Here is a 14,061-nt window from a genome sequence, read left to right as displayed (position 1 = left end):
AGAGGCATTGTAGTTGTTCTAGAACTCACTGCATGAGGCAATGGTGTTAATAAAAAGAATTGGCACATTTTAAGATACATGGATGCATTCTTACAGCGAATTTCGTTGATGATTTTTGAGAATATAACTATTTTGTGAAAATACCTTCATGAAGACAACTGGCTCATCTTACTTTGGCCAGTAGCAGCAAATCAATGGGTTTGAGCAACACTACGTTTGCTAATATAAAATTGTGTTTGGGCGCAACTGTTTAGGACAACATGGTCAGAAGCTAGAAATGTGTTGCTTCCTTGGGACATTATCCAGTTCATGGAAGAGATGCCCTTTTTATTTGTGGTTATTTATATCTACCTCCTCTGTCATCATGACTGGTTATAGGCCCCTTAGGATGCAGTGCCACTTGGAAAAGTGAGCTGGAGCAAGGGGTGGGGGTGTTATGATTGTATACTATTAAATGCCATAGATGCCATGTGTCATTGACCCCAACAGATATGGGTTATAGCTTTTTCCAGTGTACAAAGATCTGCTTTAAGGATGACAGGGTACCCTGGGAGGGTTAAACTGGTGGTGAATATCACTATAAGTATGTATAGTGTGATTCACCACCAATTTAAATGACATTAATAGTAAGCTGATGGTCATCAGTAAAGGGAAGTTTTGATTTGGTGGAGAGCAAGATAATTTGGGGGGAATATATTCCTAAATAATTAATTATTCCTCTGTTTGTTTATTCATGTGAGTCCTTTGGGTCAAGCATTGGTGTGAGCTGCCCAGTGCAGCATTTTTGACAGTAAAGCAATGCAAGGAAATATTGGCTGCCTGAGGTAGGGTTGTGGAGGGTGAGGAAGGGAGACTTGGAAAAAATTACATGAATTTTGCTGTTTTGCCCAATGCCTGGGAAGAAAATATGCTGTAACCATTGGTTACGAAGGTCTTCTCTGGAAGGCTACACACCTTAGCCTCCAGGGCGTAGGCCTCCATTGTAACCAGTATTTTATCCTTCAGTTCAACCAGGTGGCTCTCAGTTGGTTCTCTTTTATCCTGTAAAGAGGATGAACAAAACAGGGTGAAAGCAGGGTGAAATAAAACAAAGTAAACAAGGAGGAAGGGGGAAGTGGAAAGATGTGTACGGATTCTTATTGGCCATCTTACGTGCCCTGGGGAAAAGGAGGTCACACCTCTACTCTCACATGACCTTTCTCTCTTGGGTCCATCAGCCTCTTCCAAGGTGTTGCCTTGGGGCTTATGGATTTTCTTTTGCTTCAAGAATCATTGACTGTAACTTTACCATAAGTGTGCATGTGTGTGTGTGCATGCATGTGAGGGTCAGAGAGATGCTGCAGCCAGGCAGGCATAGGCATTTTTTGGGTCAGAGATGTAAAGAGTAGTAAGAATCTGGATGAATAGGTCCTTCACTTTGGAAAAATATCTTCACTGGAGCCCAGTAGCTGGCACCACCTCAGTAATGTAAGCCATAATGGAGTGGGAGGGATTTTATTAAAAGAAAATCAATAAACATTTTATACTTTGAGACAAGTGTTCCCAAGTGCCATATTGCACTCTCTTCTGGCCTCTTGTTGGCATGGTCAACTGAACAGGAAGAACTGGGCTTCCTCCACCCTGAGTTGCTGTGTCTCCTTTCCTGCCATTGTTCTCAGCCAGCCATCATGCCATGTGCACAGCTCGCTGCACATCCGTGTCAGTGGAGAAGTCAGTGATCCAGCTTGTCACATCATGTTTCAAAAATATTGCACTATTATAGCCATGTCTTGTGTTTATAATCCAGCTTCTCCATGAATTCTTCAAGACACAAACAATTATGGGACGGGTGGGATTGTCTCCTTGCCACATAATAAATTACCCTTCCTTGGATTCCAGCTTCCACCCTGGATGGGAAAGCTATGGCTCTATTTCCATTTTCAGATTAAGTAATGAAAATTCACTCCAAACATTGGTGCTATACATAATTTTCATCAGTGGTGTTGTACATTCTTATTCATATTCATAGACCTCACTCCATCCCCCATGCACATGCACACACACACACACACACACACATTATTCCATAATTTACTCATTGAGATGGAGTGAAAAATAATTGCTTCACTTAGCAAAACTTTTTTTTTTTTTTCCAACTGATGGCTTGCAAACTTTACAGATTTTTTAGGAAGTGTTTATGGTTAAAGAGTGTTTGTGGTTTCCATTTCTACTTTTTTTTTTTTTTTATTATTATACTTTAGGTTTTAGGGTACATGTGCACAACGTGCAGGTTTGTTACATATGTATCCATGTGCCATGTTGATTTCCTGCACCCATTAACTCGTCATTTAGCATTAGGTGTATCTCCTAATGCTGTCCCTCCCCCCTCCCCCCACCCCACAACAGTCCCCGGAGTGTGATGTTCCCCTTGCTGTGTCCATGAGTTCTTATTGTTCAATTCCCACCTATGAGCGAGAACATGCGGTGTTTGGTTTTTTGTCCTTGTGATAGTTTACTGAGAATGATGTTTTCCAGTTTCATCCATGTCCCTACAAAGGACACGAACTCATTTTTTATGGCTGCATAGTATTCCATGGTGTATATGTGCCACATTTTCTTAATCCAGTCTATCATTGTTGGACATTTGGGTTGGTTCCAACTCTTTGCTATTGTGAATAGTGCCGCAATAAACATACGTGTGCATGTGTCTTTATAGCAGCATGATTTATAGTCCTTTGGGTATATACCCAGTAATGGGATGGCTGGGTCAAATGGTATCTCTAGTTCTAGATCCCTGAGGAATCGCCACACTGACTTCCACAATGGTTGAACTAGTTTACAGTCCCACCAACAGTGTAAAAGTGTTCCTATTTCTCCACATCCTCTCCAGCACCTGTTGTTTCCTGATTTTTTAATGATGGCCATTCTAACTGGTGTGAGATGGTATCTCACTGTGGTTTTGATTTGCATTTCTCTGATGGCCAGTGATGATGAGCATTTCTTCATGTGTTTTTTGGCTGCATAAATGTCTTCTTTTGAGAAGTGTCTGTTCATGTCCTCTGCCCACTTTTTGATGGGGTTGTTTGTTGTTTTCTTGTAAATTTGTTTGAGTTCATTGTAGATTCTGGATATTAGCCCTTTGTCAGATGAGTAGGTTGCAAAAACTTTCTCCCATTCTGTAGGTTGCCTGTTCACTCTGATGGTAGTTTCTTTTGCTGTGCAGAAGCTCTTTAGTTTAATGAGATCCCATTTGTCGATTTTGGCTTTTGTTGCCATTGCTTTTGGTGTTTTAGACATGAAGTCTTTGCCCATGCCTATGTCCTGAATGGTATTGCCTAGGTTTTCTTGTAGGATTTTAATGGTTTTAGGTCTAACATATAAGTCTTTAATCCATCTTGAATTAATTTTGGTATAAGGTGTAAGGAAGGGATCCAGTTTCAGCTTTCTACATATGGCTAGCCAATTTTCCCAGCACCATTTATTAAATAGGGAATCCTTTCCCCATTTCTTGTTTTTGTCAGGTTTGTCAAAGATCAGATAGTTGTAGATATGCGGCATCATTTCTGAGGGCTCTGTTCTGTTCCATTGATCTATGTCTCTGTTGTGGTACCAGTACCATGCTGTTTTGGTTACTGTAGCCTTGTAGTATAGTTTAAAGTCAGGTAGCGTGATGCCTCCAGCTTTGTTCTTTTGGCTTAGGATTGACTTGGCGATGCGGGCTCTTTTTTGGTTCCATATGAACTTTAAAGTAGTTTTTTCCAATTCTGTGAGGAAAGTCATTGGTAGCTTGATGGGGATGGCATTGAATCTATAAATTACCTTGGGCAGTATGGCCATTTTCACGATATTGATTCTTCCAACCCATGAGCACGGAATGTTCTTCCATTTGTTTGTATCCTCTTTTATTTCATTGAGCAGTGGTTTGTAGTTCTCCTTGAAGAGGTCCTTCACATCCCTTGTAAGTTGGATTCCTAGGTATTTTATTCTCTTTGAAGCAATTGTGAATGGGAGTTCACTCATGATTTGGCTCTCTGTTTGTCTGTTATTGGTGTACAAGAATGCTTGTGATTTTTGTACATTAATTTTGTATCCTGAGACTTTGCTGAAGTTGCTAATCAGCTTAAGGAGATTTTGGGCTGAGACAATGGGGTTTTCTAGATATACAATCATGTCATCTGCAAACAGGGACAATTTGACTTCCTCTTTTCCTAATTGAATACCCTTTATTTCCTTCTCCTGCCTGATTGCTCTGGCCAGAACTTCCAGCACTATGTTGAATAGGAGCGGTGAGAGAGGGCATCCCTGTCTTGTGCCAGTTTTCAGAGGGAATGCTTCCAGTTTTTGCCCATTCAGTATGATATTGGCTGTGGGTTTGTCATAGATAGCTCTTATTATTTTGAGATACGTCCCATCAATACCTAATTTATTGAGAGTTTTTAGCATGAAGGGTTGTTGAATTTTGTCAAAGGCCTTTTCTGCATCTATTGAGATAATCATGTGGTTTTTGTCTTTGGTTCTGTTTATATGCTGGATTACATTTATTGATTTGCGTATGTTGAACCAGGCTTGCATCCCAGGGATGAAGCCCACTTGATCATGGTGGATAAGCTTTTTGATGTGCTGCTGGATTCGGTTTGCCAGTATTTTATTGAGGATTTTTGCATCAATGTTCATCAAGGATATTGGTCTGAAATTCTCTTTTTTGGTTATGTCTCTGCCAGGCTTTGGTATCAGGACGATGCTGGCTTTGTAAAATGTGTTAGGGAGGATTCCCTCTTTTTCTATCGATTGGAATAGTTTCAGAAGGAATGGTACCAGTTCCTCCTTGTACTTCTGGTAGAATTCAGCTGTGAATCCATCAGGTCCTGGACTCTTTTTGGTTGGTAGGCTATTGATTATTGCCAAAATTTCAGAACCTGTTATTGGTCTATTCAGAGATTCAACTTCTTCCTGGTTTAGTCTTGGGAGGGTGTATTTGTCGAGGAATTTATCCATTTCTTCTAGATTTTCTAGTTTATTTGCATAGAGGTGTTTGTAGTATTCTCTGATGGTAGATTGTATTTCTGTGGGATCGGTGGTGATATCCCCTTTTTCGTTTTTTATTGCATCTATTTGATTCTTCTCTCTTTTCTTCTTTATTAGTCTTGCTAGTGGTCCATCAATTTTGTTGATCTTTTCAAAAAACCAGCTCCTGGATTCATTAATTTTTTGAAGGGTTTTTTGTGTCTCTATTTCCTTCAGTTCTGCTCTGATTTTAGTTATGTCTAGCCTTCTGCTAGCTTTTGAATGTGTTTGCTCTTACTTTTCTAGTTCTTTTAATTGTGATGTTAAGGTGTCAATTTTGGACCTTTCCTGCTTTCTCTTGTGGGCATTTAGTGCTATAAATTTCCCTCTACACACTGCTTTGAACGTGTCCCAGAGATTCTGGTATGTTGTGTCTTTCTTCTCGTTGGTTTCAAAGAACATCTTTATTTCTGCCTTCATTTCAGTATGTACCCAATAGTCATTCAGGAGCAGGTTGTTCAGTTTCCATGTAGTTGAGCCGTTTTGAGTGAGTTTCTTGATCCTGAGTTCTAGTTTGATTGCACTGTGGTCTGAGAGACAGTTTGTTATAATTTCTGTTCTTTTACATTTGCTGAGGAGAGCTTTACTTCCAACTATGTGGTCAATTTTGGAATAGGTGTGGTGTGGTGCTGAAAAAAATGTATATTCTGTTGACTTGGGGTGGAGAGTTCTGTAGATGTCTATTAGGTCCACTTTATGTAGAGCTGAGTTCAATTCCTGGATATCCTTGTTAACTTTCTGTCTCATTGATCTGTCTAATGTTGACAGTGGGGTGTTAAAATCTCCCATTATTATTGTGTGGGAGTTTAAGTCCCTTTGTAGGTCACTCAGGACTTGCTTTATGAATCTGGGTGCTCCTGTGTTGGGTGCATATATATTTAGGATAGTTAGCTCTTCTTGTTGAATTGATCCCTTTACCATTATGTAATGGCCTTCTTTGTCTTTTTTGATCTTTGTTGGTTTAAAGTCTATTTTATCAGAGACTAGGATTGCAACCCCTGCCTTTTTTTGTTTTCCATTTGCTTGATAGATCTTCCTCCATCCCTTTATTTTGAGTCTATGTGTGTGTCTGCACGTGAGATGGGTTTCCTGAATACAGCACACTGATGGGTCCTGACTCCTTATCCAGTTTGCCAGTCTGTGTCTTTTGATTGGAGCATTTAGCCCATTTACATTTAACGTGAATATTGTTATGTGTGAATCTGATCCTGTCATTATGATGTTAGTTGGTTATTTTGCTCGTTAGTTGCTATAGTTTCTTCCTAGCCTCGATGGTCTTTACAATTTGGCATGTTTTTGCAGTGGCTGGTACCGGTTGTTCCTTTCCATGTTTAGTGCTTCCTTCAGGAGCTCTTTTAGGGCAGGCCTGGTGGTGACAAAATCACTCGGCGTTTGCTTGTCTGTAAAGTATTTTATTTCTCCTTCACTTATGAAGCTTAGTTTGGTGGGATAGGAAATTCTGGGTTGAAAATTCTTTTCTTTAAGAATGTTGAATATCGGCCCCCACTCTCTTCTGGCTTGTAGAGTTTCTGCTGAGAGATCAGCTGTTAGTCTGATGGGCTTCCCTTTGTGGGTAACCCGACCTTTCTCTCTGGCTGCCCTTAACATTTTTTCCTTCATTTCAACTTTGGTGAATCTGACAATTATGTGTCTTGGAGTTGCCCTTCTCGAGGAGTATCTTTGTGGCGTTCTCTGTATTTCCTGAATCTGAATGCTGGCCTGCCTTGCTAGATTGGGGAAGTTCTCCTGGATAATATCTTGCAGAGTGTTTTCCAACTTGGTTCCATTCTCCCCATCATTTTCAGGTACACCAATCAGACGTAGGTTTGGTCTTTTCACATAGTCCCAAATTTCTTGGAGGCTTTGTTCATTTCTTTTTATTCTTTTTTCTCTAAACTTCCCTTCTCTCTTCATTTCATTCATTTCATCTTCCATCAGCAATATCCTTTCTTCCAGTTGATCGCATCTGCTACTGAGGCTTCTGCAATCTTCGCGTAGTTCTCGAAACTTGGCTTTCAGCTCCATCAGCTCCTTTAAGCCCTTCTCTCCATTGGTTATTCTAGTTATCCATTCTTCTAATTTTTTTTCAAAGTTTTTAACTTCTTTGCTATTGTTTTGAATTTCCTCTCGTAGCTCAGAGTAGTTTGATCGTCTGAAGCCTTCTTCTCTCAACTCATCAAAGTCATCCTCCATCCAGCTTTGTTCCGTTGCTGGTGAGGAACTGCGTTCCTTTGGAGGAGGAGAGGTGCTCTGTTTTTTGGAGTTTCCAGTTTTTTTGCTCTGTTTTTTCCCCATCTTTGTGGTTTTATCTACTTTTTGTCTTTGATGATGGTGATGTACAGATGGGTTTTTGGTGTGGATGTCCTTTCTGTTTGTTAGTTTTCCTTCTACCAGACAGGACCCTCAGCTGCAGGTCTGTTGGAGTTTACTAGAGGTCCACTCCAGACCCTGTTTGGCTGGGTGTCAGCAGTGGTGGCTGCAGAACAGCGGATTTTCGTGAGACCACAAATTCAGCTGTCTGATAGTTCCTCTGAAAGTTTTGTCTCAGAGGAGTACCCGGTTGAATGAGGTGTCAGTCTGTCCCTACTGGGGGGGTGCCTCCCAGTTAAGCTGCTCAGGGGTGAGGGACCCACTTTAGGAGGCAGTCTGTCCGTTCTCAGATCTCCAGCTGCGTGCTGGGAGAACCACTACTCTCTTCAAAGCTGTCAGTCAGACAGGGACATTTAAGTCTGTGGAGGTTCTTGCTGAGTTTTTGTTTGTCTGTGCCCTGCCCCCAGAGGTGGAGCCTACAGAGGCAGGCAGGCCTCCTTGAGCTGTGGTGGGCTCCACCCAGTTCGAGCTTCCTGGGTGCTTTGTTTACCTAAGCAAGCCTGGGCAATGGCGGGCGCCCCTCCCCCAGCCTCGCTGCCGCCTTGCAGCTTGATCTCAGACTGCTGTGCTAGCAATCAGCGAGACTCAGTGGACATAGGACCCTCCGAGCCAGGTGCGGGACACAATCTCCTGGTGTGCCGTTTTCCAGGCCCGTTGGAAAAGCGCAGTATTAGGATGGGACTGACCCGTATTCCAGGTGCCGTCTGTTTCCCCTTTCTTTGACTAGGAAAGGGAACTCCGTGACCCCTTGCACTTCCCGAGTGAGGCAATGCCTCGCCCTGCTTCGGCTCGCGCACAGTGCGCTTCACCCACTGTCCTGCACCCACTGTTAGGCACTCCCTAGTGAGATAAAACCGGTACCTCAAGCAGAAATGCAGAAATCACCCGTCTTCTGTGTCGCTCACGCTGGGAGCTGGAGACCGGAGCTGTTCCTATTCGGCCATCTTGGCTCCACCCCCCATTTCTACTTTTAAAATAAACAATAAAATGATGTTTGGATTGATTTTCTCTTGCCTTAAATATGTGTTTGGCTGAGTGTGTTTGGCATTTAACAGAGATCAGATGAGATAACTCATGATTTAATTGCTCAGTTCCTTTAATGTTAGCTGAATGCCTCAGGCTGCTAGGTTTATAACCCCTCTGCAGTTTTTCGTTGTCATTCGTAGTCCTTGATTACATAAGAGTCAGGGTCAAGGCAGAAAAGAGGCGAAATGCTCATGTTCAAATTATGTAATTTGATGAGAGTTTAATGAGGAGAATATTTAAAATGTGTGAAAAGCATGGGGGGTGGTGGGTGGAACCACAAGGAAAAGTGGAGAACACTGTGACTAATGTTGGAGAGCTATGGTCAAGCTAAGCATGAAGAGGGGAGGAGATGGAGAGGACCCCTTCCCAGGAGCTGCAACTTTCAGTCACAAGACTCAACCAGCCTGTGGTGACCTACAGGCTGGAGAAATAGATACCCAGCTCCACCTACCTTCATGTTCTAGTGGCCAAACCCAACAGATACCATAGCACAAGGGATTGTTTGATGCAATCCATAAAAGCCAACTCTTTACAATGAGTCATTGAGTAGAGAAGGATGGAGAGTAGAACTTGAGAGGCAGATGGAATTGATCTAGCACATATTGTTTAATGCAAACCTGTAGTCAATCAATGGTTGGAGGCAGAATGCATACTTTTGCTGTGAACATGTCTGATCTTCACTAGATCTACACATTGCCTTCATTCAATCAAAATTTATGAAACACCAAGTTGTCTATAGTGTTTCAAAAAATCTATATTCAAAAAAATATAGTAATGATTATGGCTACTTTGACTCTTCATTTTTTGAGGGAAGCAAACATCCAAACCTAGCATTATGGTAATTGTGAAAATATGTTTGTAAATCACAACTTGAAAGCTTATCTTTTATTTCTTTGTATGTAAAAGTTATAAAAATAAACAAGCTAACTTTTTGAAAATCAAAATTTAAAAATTTCAAACATCAATTCTTGAAACCAGTTTTAAATGCAGTATACACATTGAATATCCCTTATCTGAAATGCCTGGAACCAGAAGTTTTTTAGATTTAGATTTTTTTCGGATTTTGGAACATTTGCGTATATATAAGATATCTTGGGGATGGGACCCAAGTCTAAATATGAAATTCATTTATATTTCATGCTACACTTAAACACAAAGCCTGAAGGTAATTTTATACAATATTTTAAATAATCTTGTGCATGAAACAACGTTTTTACTATGAGCTGTCACATGAGGTCAGGTGTGGCATCATGTTGGCACTCAAAAGATTTTGGATTTTGAAGCTTTTTGGATTTTTGATTTTCAGATTAGGGATGCTCAACCTGTAATACATAGTTAAACTTTGTCTACATTTTTTATACCGTTCAGTTCCTGTATTAGCTGTTTTCATGCTGCTGATAAACACATACCCGAGACTGGGCAATTTACAAAAGAAAGAGGTTTATTGGACTTACAGTTCCACGGGGCTGGGGAGGCTTCACAATCATGGTGGAAGGCAAGGAGGAGTAAGTCACATTTTACGTGGATGGTGGCAGGCGAAGAGAGAGCTTGTACAGAGAAACTCCCGTTTTTAAAACCATCATAGCTCATGAGACTCATTCACTATCACAACAATAGTGCAGGAAAGACCTGCCCCCAAATTCAATCACCTCCCACCATGTTCCTCCCATGACGTGTAGGAATTATGGGAATTACAATTCAAGATGAGATTTGGGTGGGGACACAGCCAAACCATATCAGTTCCCTAACCAAACATGCTACATTAATATGAATTACTTGTCCATAAATATGTATTTTCATATATTGTTTAAATAGCATGCAGTGTTTATTAAATGGGAAAACATCAAAACTACTCTTTATTTGTAGTAAATATTGTTAAAAACTAACCTGAGAATGAACTTAGGGTAGAATATGTAAATTATACACAAAAATGCCAAAGTGTTTAAAACTAGTTCATGGGAGTGCAGTTGGGATATTACATGGGTAGTGAAAGGGATTACAGAGTATAAAAATAATGGAAAATACTGACTTGGGCCTTTCAGGAATGTCCCCTTATCAACTTAAAGCAATGTACTCTACTAATCTGAAAATGTGTACCCTGGGAGTTAAGGATAAGGACAAGGAAGGGAAATTTAAGGGTGAGGATCTTTGCACTGGTTGGGCTGGTTTGATTATTTGCCTGTCTGTGTGTTTGTGCAGCTATAGCAAAGGAAGCCTCTCCCAGTAGCCTCAGGAGGATTATGAGTAGGTAGAGAGGGGGCAGTACAAGGGCAAGGAATCCAGGATGCTCTATAAAGCCCCTGCCCACATGACTGCTGGAAGCCTGGCCCTTCTCTTCTTGGCTATCAAGAAAGGGGGCAAGGACAACCACCGTTCTACTCTCTGCTCCTATGAGTTTTGACTACTTTAGATTTCTCATACTAGTGGTATCATGTAGTGTTTGTCCTTCTGTGTCTGTCTTATTTCACTTAAGCGTAATATCCTATAGATTCATCCTGGGAGGGGGAAATGGGGAATTATTAGGCAAAGGGCACAAAGTTTCAGTTATGCAAGCTGAGTAAGTCCTAGAGATCTACTGTACACCATAGTGCCTGTAATTAACAATACTGTGTTGAATACTTCAAAATTTCCTGAGAGGGTTGTACTGTTAAGTCTTACCACCAAAAAAAAAAAACTAATAATAAATAAACAGGGCAGGAAAACATTTTTGGAGTAATGGATATGCTTTTATCATGGATTGTGGTGATTCATGGGTGAATACTTATCTCCAAACTCATCAGGTTGTATATATGAAGTATGTACAGTTTTTTAATGTAATTATACCCCCAAATAATTTTTTTTTTTAAAGAAAAGAGGATGGGGGCTAAGGGGTCCTTGCTGCAGTCCCCAGTTTTCATCTGTAGAACCATTTTACTACTGTCCCTGCTCCCTGGGTCTTTGGTGTGGTCACTATCCTGGTCATCGCAGCAAATACAGTGCCCTGGTCACTCTGGGGCCCTTTGTTCTTTCTTCAGTAGTTCCCGCCCACCCGTCTACCTGCTTCTGGCTGCTGCTGCTGGGCCTGCTGGTACTTGTGAACCCACATGACCTACATGGGGAGCAGAGGCCCAAACCTCAGGCCAGGGTGGCAATGAGGCCACTTCCTGTCATGGTGTTCAGGTCCCAGGTACACAAGCAAATGACCCCTTTGCCCCCTGATCATGATGGGGGACATGGTCCCAAAAAGTTCCAGGTACACGAGATCCCAGTCCCAAAAGGTTCCAGGTACACAAGCAAATGGCCTCTTTGTCCCCCGATCAGATGGTCCTCAGAGACAAATGGCTTCTGTCCTTCTTCCTCACTTCCTCAGCAGGGCTGATTCTGCTTCTACATATTTACCCTCCTTTTTGGAGAATCTGGCCCAAGTCATGTGTCTCATGATAAATCTCTGGTTTTGATTCCAGTCTTTTTAAGGGACTGATCTCATCGCATATTTCATATGTTCTTGCTCTCTCTTTGTTGCTGAATTTGAAGTATAAACTGGATATTAGCAAGTAAAAACATTTGATCAAAATGACTATTTCAAATATAGTAATTTAGGCATAGATGAACAAACAATCAGAAAAGCAAATCCAAACATTTTTGAAATCTTTGTGTACTTCTCCTATTTAGAATTACTGTCAGATAGATGAGATCATATATGTGAAGCAGTGTATGGTAAATGTGCACCTCATATTTGGATGCCAGTTGAGGAGAGCTAGTTTCTTCATGAAAAGCAAATCAATTATAGGCTGTGTACAAATAATAAAAAATTTAGTATTTTTTAAGAGAGAAATTAGAAACATACAGCTTCTCTGCCTTTTAAATTAATAAGGCATATAAAACAGAAATTATAAAAATATATAAATATAAATATCTGTATAAAATATATAATCAACGTGTTATAGTTATTTACATATATATGTGTATATATGTATATCTGTGTATATATGTGTGTGTACATATGTGTGTGTGTGCATATATACGTGTGTATACACACGTATATATGTGTGTATACACACGTATATATGTGTATATACATATATACACACATATATACACATACATGTGTGTATATATATACACATATACACACATATATACACATATATGTACATATATGTGTATATATGTGTGTATATGTATATGTATATACACATATATATACATATATACACACACATATACACACATATATGTGTGTATATATATACATATACACACACATATACACACATATATATGTGTGTATATATATACATATATACACACATATATATATAACTATATATATATATATAGTTATTCTTGCCAGATAAGAGACTGAAAATTCATAAAAGGGCAAAAGGTATTTACATATGTATGTATGTGTGTATATGTATATATATCTGTGTGTGCACCTATATATCTATCTGTGTACATATATATGTGTGTGTGTGTGTGTGTGTGTGTGTACGTATATATATCGTTATTCTTGCCAGATAACAGACTGAAAATTCATAAAAGGGCAAAAATAGAAAAAAAAGAATTGGGGAAATGAAGAAAATAATGACATTTAAGATAAAAATTGGAGGCAGAATATGAACAAAAATGTATATGGAGAGGAAAGAAGAGACAAAGAGGTGAAAGGTGAGAAGCAAAGGGACAGAAAGGTCCAGAGAGCTGCCAACAAATGAGTAAGAGTATCTGGAGAATGAAAAGGAGGAGTTCTGAAGCCACCAAGCTGACATTTACAAGCTGAGCTGTGCTCATTCCTGGGACACACTGGCATTCCCTAGGTCAGGCATGCTTGGAAAGGGGTAAAGGAAGCAGTTCCCAAATCCTCCTTCACCATTTGTCTCTTTATTAAAACCTGAATCTGACCTGCCTGAGAACACTTTTGTGATTCTCTGTGCTGACCTCCCTTTCCAAATTGCCTTTCTTCAATCCGCTTATGACAGAAATCATTCTTCTCACCCTTTGCTCCAGGTGTAAAAGTCTAGGGATGTCAAACAGACGTATGAAATATCGATGTCAGAAAAAAATCTCCTTTAATTAAAAAAACAAATGAAATATGATTTCAAGGAAGAAAAAGAAGTGATATAAAATTCTCTCTTGTTAAAGAAAAAACATGTTTATGTATTCTTTAAATTGACCACCACGGTGATGAGCAAAGCTAGTGCTTAGTTTATTTATAATCCAGGCAGAGAAATATAAGCTGAATAGTTAGCTGAGAAGCAAAACTCAAGGTTCTGCTGATTAATAATTGGAGCTTTCACTCCCTATAAGGCAGGATTAATCCAAAAGTACATCCACAGTTGATTAAACAAGTCAGGTAAGTCTAAAAGTACCTTCAAGTTGGTTTAACAGTTGGTTAGGAAAGTTTTTTATTTTGATGAAGGTCTAGTAAACAGGTGTAATTCTTGTTTATTAGTTTCAGCTGGTTAAAAGCAATTTTGGTTTAAATACAGCATTCCATTTTCATATCTGCTAGGCAAGTGATATTGTTGAGAGGACAGTTTTCCTTTTACATGGAAAATGTTTCCTTTTTCATGGTCTTGTCCAATAAAAAGATAGGCATATTATTACCTTTTCAGATCTAAACCATTATTTTAGCTCAGGGTT

General features: G+C 39.9%; 1 protein-coding gene across 4 annotated transcripts in view; it reads left to right on the top strand.

The window, feature by feature from the left end:
* DGKI (diacylglycerol kinase iota) overlaps nt 1-14,061 on the top strand; it is a 503,130-nt gene that overhangs the window by 204,819 nt on the left and 284,250 nt on the right. The gene's annotated exons all lie outside the window — the stretch shown is intronic.

Source organism: Symphalangus syndactylus, chromosome 6 (genome assembly GCF_028878055.3).
Source record: "Symphalangus syndactylus isolate Jambi chromosome 6, NHGRI_mSymSyn1-v2.1_pri, whole genome shotgun sequence".
Taxonomy (NCBI): Eukaryota; Metazoa; Chordata; class Mammalia; order Primates; family Hylobatidae; genus Symphalangus; species Symphalangus syndactylus.
Note: the sequence above shows the minus strand (reverse complement) of the source record. Positions and strands in the feature narration are given on the sequence as shown.